The sequence below is a fragment of the Mustela nigripes genome, chromosome 17, assembly GCF_022355385.1.
Source record: "Mustela nigripes isolate SB6536 chromosome 17, MUSNIG.SB6536, whole genome shotgun sequence".
NCBI lineage: Eukaryota > Metazoa > Chordata > Mammalia > Carnivora > Mustelidae > Mustela > Mustela nigripes.
In genome coordinates this window covers 20,400,061-20,412,880 of record NC_081573.1, presented here as the reverse complement: position 1 = coordinate 20,412,880, position 12,820 = coordinate 20,400,061, and the positions used below count along the sequence as shown (strand labels likewise).

Here is a 12,820-nt window from a genome sequence, read left to right as displayed (position 1 = left end):
TTGGGGTTATTGTGAATAAAGACACTATGAGTATTGACCTACAGGTGCTTTTGTGAATACGGTTTTTATTTCTCTGGGATAAATGACCAAGTGTAAAGTTTTTGATTCATATGATAATTTCATGTTTAGTTTTATAAGAAACTGCCAAACTGTTTTCAAAAGTGGGTATATCATCTTATATTCCCACCAACAATGTATTAGTAATCGAGTGCCTCTGCATGCTTGCCAGCATTTGGTAATGTCACTGTTTTTTATTTTCTCCATTCTGATCCATATGTAGTGATATCTCATTATGGTTTTAATTTGCATTTCCCTGATGGCTCATAATGCTGAACATCTTTCATGTGTGTGTTTGCCATCTGCATATCATCTTCACTGAAAAGTCTGTTTGTGCCTTTTGCCCACTTTCTAATTTGATTTTTTTTTTTTTTTGCTACTGAGTTTTCAGTGTTCTTTATATATTCTAGATACTATTCCTTTGTGGGACATGTGGTTTGTAAATATCTCCTCCCAGTATGTTGCTTGTTTTCATCTTCTTCACCTAGACTTTCACAAAAGATAAATTTTTAGCTTTGGTGAGGTTTAATTGATCCTTTTTTTTTTCTTTTCTACACTGTGCTTTCAGTGTTAAGTCTAAGAACTCTTTGATTAGACCAAGACAGTTTTCTTTCTATATCTCCCAAAGGTTTTGTAATTTCATGTTTTTAAGTGAATTCCATAATCCACTTTGAGTTAATTTTTATATGAGATGTGAGGCTGAGGCTGAGGTCATTTTCTTACTTATGGATGTGCCATTACTCCTGCAACATTTGTTGAAAATACTTTTCTTCCTCTACTGAATTGCTTTTGAGGCTTTGTAAAAAAAAAAAAAAAAACAAAAAAACAAAAAAACAAAAACTGTAAAACACTGTATGAATTTCCATGTCATCCTTATGCAGAGGCCATGTTAGTCTTCTCTGAATCACTCCAGGTTTTTATTAGATTCACTAGTAAAATGAGTACTGCTCATACCTTTAAACTCAGCTCCACTTCTGGAAATTCACTTCTGAAGATGAAGAAGATATGCCCAAGGCTGTGTGTGTGTGTGTGTGTGTGTGTGTGTGTGTGTGTGTGTGTGTGTATTTCATATGTTGGGTTTTTTTTCTATTTTTTAAATTTATTTTTTATTTTCAGCATAACAGTATTCATTATTTTTGCACCACACCCAGTGCAATCCGTGCCCTCTATATTACCCACTACCTGGTACCCTGACCTCCCACCACCCGCCCCTTCAAAACCCTCAGATTGTTTTTCAGAGTCCATAGTCTCTCATGGTTCACCTCCCCTTCCAATTTCCCCCAACTCCCTTCTCCTCTCCATCTCCCCATGCCCTCCATGTTATTTGTTATGCTCCACAAATAAGTGAGACCATATGATAATTGACTCTCTCTACTTGACTTATTTCACTCAGCATAATCTCTTCCAGTCCCGTCCATGTTGCTACAAAAGTTGGGTATTCGTCCTTTCTGATGGAGACATAATACTCCATAGTGTATATGGACCACATCTTCCTTATCCATTCGTCCGTTGAGGGGCATCTTGGTTCTTTCCACAGTTTGGCAACGGTGGCCATTGCTGCTATAAACATTGGGGTACAGATGGCCCTTCTTTTCACTACATCTGTATCTTTGGGGTAAATACCCAGGAGTGCAATGGCAGGGTCATAGGGAAGTTCTATTTTTAATTTCTTAAGGAATCTCCACACTGTTCTCCAAAGAGGCTGCACCAACTTGCATTCCCACCAACAGTGGAAGAGGGTTCCCCTTTCTCCACATCCCCTCCAACACATGTTGTTTCCTGTCTTGCTAATTTTGGACATTCTAACAGTGTAAGGTGATATCTCAATGTAGTTTTAATTTGAATCTCCCTGATGGCTAGTGGTGATGAACATTTTTTCATGTGTCTGATAGCCATTTGTATGTCTTCATTGGAGAAGTGTCTGTCCATATCTTCTGCCCATTTTTTGATATGATTGTCTGTTTTGTGTGTGTTGAGTTTGAGGAGTTCATTATAGATCCTGGATATCAACCTTTTGTCTGTACTGTCATTTGCAAATATCTTCTCCCATTCCATGGGTTGCCTCTTTGTTTTCTGTTATTATTTTTTTTTTTAAGAAAAAAGAGAGAGTATGCATGTGAACAGGAGATTGGGATGGATAGATGGAGAGGAAGGGAAAGAATCTAAAGCAGGCTCTATGCCTAGTGTGGAGCCCCATGCATTGCTTTGTTTCACACCCTGAGATCATGACCTGAACCCAAATCAAGAGTCAAACACTTAACTGAATGAGACACCCAGGCCCTCTTCAGCATTGTTTAAACAGCACATTAAAGAGTGGGTAGGCATGTCCAAACATTGTAGGTAGGAAAGGTATGTTAGTTTTCTATTGCTGTGTAACAAAGTATCCCAAAATTTAGTGACTTAAGGCGACAACATTAATAAAATCACAATTTTTTGATATCTGGTCATGGCTTTTCTGGGTTCCTTAAATGAGAGTCTCTCATAATTCTACTCTTAGATGACAAGTGAGGGTGAGGTTTTCTCTGAAAGCTCAACCAGAGAAGGACTCTTATCCCAGCTCACTGATATGGTTGTTGGCAAGATTCATTCCTTACAATCTCTTGCAAACAGGGCCTCACTTTCACTTTGGCTGTTGCTAAGAGCCTGCACTCAGTTTATTGCCATATGGGCCTCTCTGTTGTATGGCTTACTTCATCCTAACAAGCAAGCAGAGAAAGTAGAAGAGACTTCTAGGAATCCTTTGTAAACTAATCATAGAAGAGAGTTCCTGTTAATTTTACTGTATTTTATTCATTCAAAGAAACTTGCTAAGTTGAGCTTATACTCAAGGGTAGCAGATTATAGAAGAGTGTGATACCAGGAGGAAGACATTTGGGGGATTTATATAAGAAGTTTCCCACACAATAAGTAAATTATTACACATTCAGTCAGTTAACAATCATATGTCCAATGATTTTTCTACACTAATTACATGGAGTATGGTGTTGCTGTCATGATTGATAAGGACCTCAGTGACAGTTGCATGCAAAAACTATGAAATTGGACCACTATCTTATGCCACACACAAAAATTAACTCAAAGTGGATTAAAGACTTGAATATAAGACTAGAAACAATAAAAATTCCAGAAGAAAAAAGCAGTAAGCTCCGTGGCATCGCTTTTGGAGATACTCTTTTGGATCCTACTTCAAAGACAATGACAACAAAAACAAAGATAAACAAATAGAAGTACATCAAAGTACAAAATAAAAGGGCAACCTACTGAAAATGAAAAGACATTTACAAATAATATATATGAGAAGTTAATATCCAAAATATATAAAGAAATCATACAGCTCAATAACAAAAGAAACAAGAAAACAAGCAAAAAAAAAAATCCAATCAAAAAATAGGTAGAGGACCTGAATAGACATTTTTCCAGAGAAATTATACAGATGACCAATAAGCAAATTAAAAGATGCTCAAGCTCATTAATCATCAGGAAAATGCAAATCAAAAAAAATGCAAATCAAAACCACAACTCACACCTATCAGAATAGCTATTATCAAAAGGATAAGAAATTGCAAGTGTTGGCAAGGATGTGGAGAAAAGAGAACTTCCATGCACTAGTGGTGGGGGCAGAGAGTGATGTAGCCTCTGTCATAAACAATATGGAGAGGTCTCAGAAACAAAAGTAGAACTATCACATGATCCAGCAATACACTTCTGGATATATATCTAAAAAAAATGAATACACTAATTGAAAAGAGGTATGTACCTTTTTGTTTACTGAAGCATTATTTACAATAGCCAAGATGGGGAAACAACCCAAGTGTCCATCAATGAATGAATGGATGAATGGATAAAGAAAATGTGAGGTTGATACAGATACAGGTACAATGAAATACTACTCAGCCATAAAAAAGAAGGAAATCTTGCCATTTAAGACAACATGGATGGACTTTGAGGATAAGTGAAACGAGTGAATGCTATGCTGAGTGAAATAAATTTGACAGAGAAAGATAAATACCATATGAATTCACTTACACATAGAATCTGAAAGCAAAACAAAATGAATAAGCAAAACAAAATAAAACTTATGGCTACAGAGATTCGATTTGTGGTTGCCAGAGGGGAGAAAGTGAGGGTGGTAAAATGAGTGAAGGCAATCAAAAGGTAACTTTCAGTTTTAAAATAAATAAGTCATGGGGATATACTTTGCAACATGGTGACAATAGTCATTAATACTGTATTGCAAGTTTGAAAGTTGCTAAGAAAATAAATCTTAAAAGTTCTCATTATAAGAAAAAAATCTGTAACTTATATAGTGACAGTGGTAACTAGACTTATTGTGGTGATGATTTCAAAAGTACAAAAATGTTGAATCATTATGTTGTACATCTGAAACTAATATTATATGTCAATTACACTTCAATTAAAAATGAAACACTAAAAATTCTCAATTAATCAAAAAGTGAGAAAAAATTAACAATTAACAAATAGAAAAATACATTGGTAGACTTAAGCCCACCATCAATAATATTACTAAATATTATTAACGTTAAAGTAAAATACTGAGGCCAAGCTATATGCTGCCTATAAGAAACACTCTTTAAACATAAAGACACAGACAAGTTAAAAAGTAAAATGATGAGAAAAGATATGTAAATAATAAGAATGAGAAAGGTGATACAACTATATTATCATCAAAGATTTCAAAGTAAAAAATATTCTTAAAGATAAAGACATATCACATTGGATAAAGGGTCAATTCATGAAAAAGATACTTTGAATGAATGTACACATAACAACAGATCTTCAAAATACATGAAACATAAATTTACAAAACTAGTGGGAGAAATAGACAAATTTAGAAATATAACTGAAGGCTTTTATTCTCTCTTAATGGTTAATAGAACAAGCAAACAAACAAACAAAAACCTATAAGGAAAATGAAATCTAGATATGATCAACAATTTATTTATTTTTTTTAAGATTTTATTTATTTATTTGACAGATGGAGATCACAAGCAGGCAGAGAAGCAGGCAGAGAGAAAGGAGGAAGTAGGCTCCCTGTTGAGCAGAGAGCCCGATGCAGGGCTCGATCCCAGAACCCTGGGGTCATGACCTGAGCCAAAGGCAGAGGCTTTAACCCACTGAGCAACCCAGGTGCCCCATGATCAACCAATTTAACCTGAGCTTTATAAAACACTACATCCAATAGCAAAATGCATATTCATTTCAAGTACATATGGAGCATTCACCAAGTTACATCATTTGTTGATAGACTCAAAAACACTCAGTAAATATTATACACTGAAATCATACAGGACGCCTGGGTGGCTCAGATGGTTAAGCCAATGCCTTTGGCTCAGGTCATGATCCTGGAGTCCCAGGATCAAGTCCCGCATCTGGCTCCCAGCTCCATGGGGAGTCTGCTTCTCCTTCTCACCTTCTCCCTTCTCATACTCTCGTTGTCTCTCTCAGTTTCAAACAAATACGTAAAATCTTTTTAAAAAAGAAATCATACAGAGTATTTTCCCTGACTGTAATGGGATTAAATTATAAGAATTAAATTAGAAATTAACAAATATAAAATATGTTTTTAAATCCACAGTGTTTAGAAATAAAACAAAATCTTCTAAATATGTCATGGATCTATTCCCAAAAAAGAAAGAGGAAGGAAAACTTCCAAATTCATTCTATGAGGCCAGCATTACTCTGATTCCAAAACCAGACAAAGATACTACACAAAAACAAAAATGAAAAACTACAATACAAGCCAACATCCCTGAAGAACATAGATGCAAAAGTCCTCAACAAAATACTAGCAAACTGAATTCGACAATACTTTAAAAGGATCATTCACCATAGTCAAGTGGGATTTATTCCAGGAATGCAAATGGTTAATATTCACAAATTAATTGATGTGATACATCACATTAACAAGAGGAACGATTAAAAACCACATGATCATCACACTAGATGCAGAAAAAGCATCTGACAAAGTACAACACCCATTCATGATAAAAACTATCAACAAAGTAGTTTTAGGGGATATCAATATGATAAAGACCATATATGAAAAACCCACAGTTAACATCACATTCAATGGTGAAAACCTGAGAGTTTTTACTCTAAGATCAGGAACAATACAAGGATATCCATTCTTGCATTTTATTCAACATAGTGTTGGAAGTCCTAGATGTAGACAAGAAAAAAAGGTATCCAAATCAGTAAGGAAGTGCTATCATCTATTTGTGGATGATACGACATTTCTATACTTCTGAATTAGCAGAAGGAGAAATTAGAAGAACAATTCTACTTATAATTACACCAAAAACAAAAAACAAAAACAAACAAACAAACAAACAAAAAAACCCCTAGGAATAAATTTGACCAAGAAGGTAAAACACCTATACTCTGAAAACTATAAGGCACTGATGAAAGAAACTGAAGATGATGCAGACAAATGGAAATACATACTATGCTCATGGATTGGAAGAATTAATATTGTTAAATTGTGACATTATTTTACAGGAAATGATGTCCATATTACCCAAGACAATCTACAGATATGATGTATCCCTATTGAAATATCAAGAGCATTTTTCACAGAACTAGAACAGATAATCCTAAAATTTGCATGAAACCACAAAAAAAAAAAAAAAAAAAAAAAACTAAAATATCCAAAGCAGTCTTGGGAAAGGAGAACAGAGCTGGAGGTACCACAATCTTGTATTTCAAGATATACTGCAAAGCTATAGTAATCAAAACAGTATGATACTGTCACAAAAACAGATGTAGATCAATGGAAAAGAATAGAGAGTTCAGCAATAAACCCTCACTGATATGGTCAACTAATCTACAACAGAAGAGACAAGAATAAACAAAGGAAAAAACAGTCTTTTCAATAAATGGTGTTGGGAAAAGAGGACAACTACATGCAAAAGAATCACCAATTCTTAAACAACACACAAAAATCAACAAAATGTATTTAAAGACCTAAATATGAGACATGAAACTATAAAACTCCTAAAAGAAAACACAGGCAGGGGCACCTGGGTGGCTCTGTGTGTTAAAGCCTCTGCCTTCAGCTCAGGTTGTGATCCCAGGGTCCTGAGATAGAGCCCCACATCGGGCTCCCTGCTGAGCAGGGAGCCTGCTTCCCTTCCTCTCTTTCTGCCTACCTGTCTGCCTCCCTGTGATCTCTGTCTGTCAAATTAATAAATAAAATCTTTTAAAAACCTACGCGGGGGGAGAAGAATCAATGAAACAAGTTGGGATTGGGAGGGAGACAAACCATAAGTGACTCTTAATCTCACAAAACAAACTGAGGGTTGCTGGGGGGAGGGGGTTTGGGAGAAGGGGGTGGGATTATGGACATTGGGGAGGGTATGTGCTTTGGTGAGTGCTGTGAAGTGTGTAAACCTGGTGATTCACAGACCTGTACCCCTGGGGATAAAAATATATGTTTATAAAAAATAAAAAATTAATAAAAAAAATTTAAAATTAAAAAAAAAATCTTTAAAAAAAAAGGAAAGAAAAGAAAACACAGGCAATAATCTCTTTGACATGAACCTTAGCAATATTTTTCTAAATATTTCTCTTCAAGCAAGGGAACAAAAACAAAAATAAAACTATTAGGACTACACCAAAATAAAAAGATTTTGCATAGTAAAGGAAACCAACAAAACAAAAATGCAAACTATAGAATGGGAGAAAATATTAGCAAATAATATATCAATAAGGGGTTAACATCCAAAATATGTAAAGAACTTGTACAGCTTAATACCACCAACAACAAAAATTTTAAAATCCAATTTAAAAATGGACAAAAGACATAAATAGACATTTTTCCAAAGAAGACATACAGATGGCCAACAAGCCCATGAAACATTAAACCCAACATCAATAATACTATTAAATATTATTAATGTTAGAGTAAAATATTGAAGCTAAGCTATATGCTGCCTATAAGAAACAATCTTTAAACATAAAGACACAGATATCACATCGCTGATCATGAGGGAAATGCCAAAATTTCCATTTTGGAAATGCCAAAACCACAAGGAGATATCATCTCATACCTTTCAGAATGGCTATCATCAAATGGATAACAAATAGCAAGTGTTAGCAAGGATGTGAGAAAGGGAAACCCTCATGACCATTGGTATGTAAATTGGTGCCACCACTATGGAAAACAGTATGTAGGTTCCTCAAGAAATTGAAAGTAGAAAGTAGAAATATCATATGATCCAGTGATTAAACTACTAATTCAAAAAGATCTATGCATCCCTATGTTCACTGCAGCATTATTTATAATAATCAAAGTATGGAAACAACTCACATGTCCATTGATAGACGAATGAATAAATAAGAAGCAGTGCATATACACATAAAGTACATATGATGTAGTATTTACTAAGCCAAGAAAGAGGAAGAGATCTTGCCCTTTGCGAGAACATGAATGGCCCTAGAAGGTATTATGTTAAGCGAAATTAGTCAGATTGAGAAAGATGATTACCATATGATTTCACTTATATGTGAAATCTAAAAAACAAAGCAAACAAACAACCACAAAAACAGACTCATAAATACAAGAGAGCAAACTGGTGGTTGCCAGAGGGGTGGGAAGAGGGGGTGAAAAACTAGGTGAGGATTAGGAGATACAAACTTCCAGTTATAAAATTAAAAAGTTAGGGAGATGAAAAATACAGCATAAGGAATACAGTCAGTAATATAATAAAACTATAATTACAAATGATAACTACACTTGACACAGTGAGCACTGAGTAATGCTCAGAATTGTCCAATCACTACATGTACACAAGAAACTAATATAACATTGTATGTAACCTATACTACAATAATAATATTTTAAAAGAATTATAGGATTACTTTGGATAAAAATTTCTAAAAATGTAAGCCAACTAAGGGGACCTATCTAATGTTCTCCATTAAGCTCTCAAACTTACCTGCCTCTGATTTCTCCTTCTTTCCCATTACAAACAGCAGCTTTCCTCACACCTAAGGCAAACTGCTTCTTCTATGATTAGGATCCCAGGTTTTATCTTCCAGAGGAATGATTATTTTATTGTATTTTTTAGTGTAATTGACACACAATGTTCAAGGTTACATTAGTTTCAGGTGTACAATATAGTGATTCGACAAGTTTGTACATTATGCTCTGCTCACCACAAGTGTAGGCTACCATCTGTCACCATACAACACTATTACAGTATCATTGACTATATTCCTTATGCTGTGCCTTTTTTTTCCTGTGACTTATTCATTCCATAGCGGGAAGTCTGTACTTCCCACTCCCCTTCACTCATTTAGCCCATCCCCCAAGGACAATGGTTCTTAACCATGGCTGCACATTTGAATACTTGGTGAGCTTTTATGTAAAAGAAAGAAGGAAAGAAAGAAAGGAGGAAAGGAAGGAAGGAAACACGTAAGGAAGGAGGGGAGGGAGGAAGAAAGAGAGAGAGAGAGTGAAGGAGGGAGGGAGGAATAAAGGGAATAAAGGAAGGAAGGAACCCCAGACTCATTCCAGGAGGGAGTGAGGCTTAGGGAGGAGGGTGGGGAGGGATAGAGACAGTGGCTGGGGCATGGGCATTTTTTCAAATTTCTCCAGGAAATTTGAATGCACAACCAGGGTTGAGAAGCTCCACGCTAGAAAAGATTGGGCCATCCGCTATTCCCTCTGTGGGTGGTTCCCTTTAAGTATTTAGTTAAATATTTAGACACAATTAAGTCTCCCACTACAAAAATCCCTCCCTCGATACTGCTTTACTCAATGTATCCCAAATCTCTCCTCATGATGTAGTACCCTTTATAGTTTTGAATTCTATTTAATGAAAAGAATTCAATAACCTTTGCAACTATGTTCATGAAGAGTCTTGGACTCTAATCTTATCCTCTTGTCTGTTTTATAGTATCAGGGTCATTCTGGTCTTATGGAATGTGTTGGGAAGCATCCTCTCCTCTTCCATTTTGTACAGACACTTGTGTACAGTTAGTACCATTTCTTCCCTCAATGCCCAATAGATCTCACAAGTGAAACTGGATGGTCTGAAATTTTCTTAATGGAAAGATTGTTAACTTAAATTTTCTTTAATAGATATAGGGCTATTCATGCTATCTAATTCTTCCTGAGTAATATTTGGTGGTTTGTGTCTTTTTAGAAATTCATTTAAGTTGATGAACTTATTTATAGTTATTTATATATTTAAATATATATATAAATAAATATATATATTATTCTATATTATATATTAAATATATATAATTTATATATAGTTATATATAATTTTTATATAGTAGATATAGTTATATTACTATATATAGTTATATATAACTATATATATAGTTATATATATACTAATAGTAATAGTAATAGTAATATATATGGTTATATATATAGTGTGTATATATGGTTGTATATATAGTATATAGTATATATACTATATAGTATATATATAGTAATAGTCATATATATGGTTATATATAGTATAATAGTAATACATATGGTTATATATATATGTTATATATATAGTATATATAGTAATAGTAATATAGTTATATATATATAACATAGTTATATAATAGTTATATATAGTAATAGCAATATAGTTATATATATATAGTAATATAACTATATATATATTGTTATATATAATTGTCCTTTATTAACTCTTAATACCTATAGAAAGTGTACTTTCAGTTCTGTTATTGATAATTACTGCCTTAATTACTCCCTTTGCTCTTTTGTTTCCAGACCAGAATAACTGAGGATTTACTATTTTATTCAGCTTCTCAGAGAAACTGGTTTTGTTCCATTTATTTTTTTGTATTCTTTTTCTGTTATCCTGGGGTTCATTGATTTCTGCTCTGATTTGTATTATTTCATTTCTTCTGCTTACTTTGAGTTTCATTTGTTTTTCTTTTCCAGCTTTCTTTTTTTTTTTCTTAGAAATTTTTTTATCACAGAGTTTACAAACAAATGTAGAAGTATTAAGAATAACTGAATGAAATTAATTTATCTTCAACCAGTATAAACAATGATCAATATTAGGTGTCTATCCCTACCTACTTTATACCACTGCCAGGATTATTTGAAAAAAATAAATACAAGTTGAAATATCATTTCATCTACAGATGTTTTTATTTATCTCAAAAGTTTAGGAATCTTTCTTTGCCATATGATAATACCATTATCACACCTAATAAATGGCAATAATTTCTTAGTATCATTAAATATCCAAACAGTATTTTCCCTTCCTTGAACTGTAAATTTTTAGCAATTCTTTTGTTTGCATCAGGATCCACACTTCTTATAATTGGTTGACATGTCCTTTAAGTTTTCTCTCATCTATAGGCTGCCTCTCTCTCACTTTTTTTTTCTCTGTTCATGAAGAAATTAGGTAATTGTCCTGGAGTTTCCCACAGTCTGGTTTTTGTTACTGCAGTCCCAAAGGTGTCTTTTTTTTTTTTTTTTTTACTTTTTTTTCTTTTCAGCATAACAGTATTCATTGTTTTTGTACCACACCCATTGCTCCATGCAATACATGCCCTCCCCAATACCCACCACCTGGTTCCTCCAATCTCCCACCCCCACCCCTTCAAAACTCTCAGGTTGTTTTTCAGAGTCCATAGTCTCTCATGGTTCACCTCCCCTTCCAATTTCCCTCAACTCCCTTCTCCTCTCCATCTCCCCATGTCCTCCATGGTACTTGTTATGCTCCACAAGTAAGTGAAACCATATGATAATTGGCTCTCTCTGCTTGACTTATTTCACCTAGCATAATCTCTTCCAGTCCCGTCCATGTTGCTACAAAAGTTGGGTATTCATCCTTTCTGATGGAGGCATAATACTCCATAGTGTATATGGACCACATCTTCCTTATCCATTCGTCCATTGAAGGGCATCTTGGTTCTTTCCACAGTTTGGCGACCGTGGCCATTGCTACTATAAACATTGGGGTACAGATGGCCCTTCTTTTCACGACATCTGTATCTTTGGGGTAAATACCCAGGAGTGCAATGGCAGGGTCATAGGGAAGCTCTCTTTTTAATTTCTTGAGGAATCTCCACACTGTTCTTCAAAGTGGCTGCACCAACTTGCATTCCCACCAACAGTGAAAGAGGGTTCCCCTTTCTCCACATCCTCTCCAACACATGTTGTTTCCTGTCTTGCTAATTTTATACATTCTAACTGGTGTAAGGTGGTATCTCAATGTGGTTTTAATTTGAGTCTCCCTAATGGCTAGTGATGATGAACATTTTTTCATGTGTCTGATAGCCATTTATATGTCTTCATTGGAAAAGTATCTGTTCATATCTTCTGCCCATTTTTTGATATGATTATCTGTTTTGTGTATGTTGAGCTTGAGAAGTGCTTTATAGATCCTGGATATCAACCTTTTGTCCATACTGTCACTTGCAAATATCTTCTCCCATTCCGTGGGCTGCCTCTTTGTTTTGTTGACTGTTTCCTTTGCTGTACAGAAGCTTTTGATCTTGATGAAATCCCAATAGCTAAGGAAATGTTGAAAAACAAAAATAAAACTGGAGGCATCACGTTACCTGATTTCAAGCTTTACTACAAAGCTGTGATCACCAAGACAGCATGGTACTGGCATAAAAACAGACACATAGACAAGTGGAACAGATTAGAGAGTCCAGAATATATGGACCCTCAACTCTATGGTCAAATAATCTTCGACAAAGCAGGAAAAAATATACAGTGGAAAAAAAGACAGTCTCTTCAATAAATGGT

At 34.6% G+C, this 12,820-nt stretch overlaps 1 non-coding gene across 1 annotated transcript; it reads right to left on the bottom strand.

Moving 5' to 3' along the window:
• Positions 1 to 892: 892 nt before the first annotated feature.
• LOC132006219 (U6 spliceosomal RNA) lies at positions 893 to 998 on the bottom strand. The gene has a single exon (XR_009401004.1). It is a non-coding gene; the product is annotated as a U6 spliceosomal RNA (small nuclear RNA).
• Between the last annotated feature and the right edge of the window lie 11,822 nt (positions 999 to 12,820).